This window comes from Olea europaea, unplaced genomic scaffold (genome assembly GCF_002742605.1).
Source record: "Olea europaea var. sylvestris unplaced genomic scaffold, O_europaea_v1 scaffold1356, whole genome shotgun sequence".
Lineage (NCBI taxonomy): Eukaryota > Viridiplantae > Streptophyta > Magnoliopsida > Lamiales > Oleaceae > Olea > Olea europaea.
This window is the reverse complement of record NW_019231062.1, coordinates 13,874-16,270: the sequence shown is the minus strand read 5'-3', so window position 1 is coordinate 16,270 and position 2,397 is coordinate 13,874.

Below are 2,397 nucleotides of genomic sequence, written 5' to 3'. Positions count from 1 at the left end.
GATTGAATGGGGTCTTGAAAAAAATATTTTCAACCAAAAAATATTTTTATTTTTATTTAAAAAATAATGAAAATAGGGAAAAATCAGAAAAAATGGAAAACAGACGTGGAAAAATCCCCAAAAATCACAGAAGGATCGTTATCATCAAATATTTGAGAGCAATTGCTCTTTTGTCAAAAATAATTTCGATTCACACGTATTTTGATGCTTGCACAAAACAGGTGACGGGGACAGAGGAAAGTAAATGTGGTGGAAACAACTCGAAATGTATTAAATTCGAACGATAAACTTCTATCGAGCAATCATTTTATGTTCCTGGCAACCATCCATCAATAAAGCATCGTGAAGCATACTTTTGCTCGTCATGTGACATGAAGGCAGCGCCGTGTCCTGGCAGTGGCAGTGACGCATGCACATTTTTTGGCAACTTCAGGCACACGATGTGCAGGCCATGTCAGGGATGAGAACATGTTTTCAAGCATTTGTAGGCAGTTTCGAGGACAAGGTGTGCAGGCCATGTTAGGGACGCTGACACATTTGGGGGCATTTCTGGGGACACGGTGCGTAGACCACTTTTGAGGATGCGGGCAAACTTCCAGGCATTTCTAGGTAGTTTATGGTACATGGTGTATAGGCCACGTCTAGGACGCGTCGTGGTTACGACGGGGACGCATGATGATTTTTAGGCACACGCAGGCAGCATGGTGTGCAGGCCATGTCAGGGATGCAGACACATTCCCAGGCATTTTTGGGCTATTTCTGGGACATGGTGTTCAGGCCATGCCCAGGAGACATCCTAGCTGCAGAAGAGAAACATCCTGATTTTCAGGAATTTCTAGGACATGGTGTGCAGGCCATGTCGAGGATATAGCAAGGACGCAGCCTAATTTTTAGGCATTTCTAGACAGTTGCTTGGACACGATGTGCAGCCATGTTCGAGACGCGTCCTAGCCATGGCAAGGACGTGACTTGATTTTTAGGCATTTCTAGGTAGTTTGTGGGCACGGTGGCAAAACATGTCCGGGACGTAGCTTGACTTTCAGGTATTTCTTGGCAGTTTCTGGGACACGGTGTGTAGGCTATGTCTGGGATGCATTAGGGCCACAGCAGGGATGTAGACTAATTTTCAGGCATTTCTAGGTACGGTGTGCAGGCCATGTTCAGGACACGTCCTGGTCGAGGTAGGGACGCAGCCTGATTTCCCAGTATTTGTAGGCATTTTTTGGGACACGATGTGCACACCTTGTCCTGGACGCGACAGGGACAAAGCCTGATTTTCAAGCATTTCTAGGCAGTTTCTGGGACATGATTTGCTGGGCATATCCGAGATGCGTCTTGGCCTCGACAGGGGTGCAGCCTAATTTTTTGACATTTCTATGCAGTTTTTGGGACACGGTGTGCAAGCCATGTCAAGGACGCGCTAGGGAAGCAGCCTGATTTTCAGGCATTTCTAGGAAGTTTCTGGGACATGATGTGCAGGCCATGTCCGGTACACGTCCAGGCCATGGCAGGGATGTGGCCTGATTTTTCAGGCATTTTTGGGCAGTTTCAGGGCACGGTATGCAGGCCATTTTCTGGACGCTTCCTGGCAATCGTAGGGACACTGCCTATGTTCCAAGCATTTCTAAGCAGTTTCTGGGACATGGTGTGCAGACGATGTCAAAAATGCAGTAGGGATGCGACCTGATTTTTAGGCATTTCTAGTCAGTTTATGGAACATGGTGTGCAGGCCATGTCTGGGACTCGTCTTAGCCACGACGGGACGCAAGCAGATTTTCAGGCACACGAAGGCAACACAGTGTGCCGGCCAAGTCAGGGACGAAGGCTCGTTTGCAGGCATTCTAGGAAGTTTCTTAGATACGGTGTGCATGCCAAGTCTAGGACGCGGTAGAGACGTAGCCTAATTTTCAGGCATTTCTAGGCAGTTTTTGGGACATGATGTGTGGGCCATGTCTGGGACGCGTCCTGGCCATGGTAGAGACGCAGCTTGATTTTTAGGCATTTCTAGACAGTTTGAGGACACGGTGTGCAGGCCATGTTTGGGAAGCGTCCGGGCCTTGGTAGGTAAGCTGTTTCTAGGCACGATGTGCAAGCCATGTTCGGGATGCGTCCTAGCTGCGGCAGGGATGTAGCCTAATTTCAAGGCATTTCTAGGCAATTTCTAGGACACGGTGTGTAGGCTATGTCGAGGAAGCGACAGGGACGCAGTTGGATTTTAGGCATTTCTAGGCAGTTACGGGGACACGGTGTGCAGGCCATACTCGGGGCACGTCCTGGCCACGGCAGAGATGCGACCTAATTTTCAGGCATTTCTAGGCAATTTGTGGGCACGGTGTGTAGGACATGTCTAGGATGCAGCCATACTTTCAGGCATTTCTGGGCAGTTTCTGGGACACG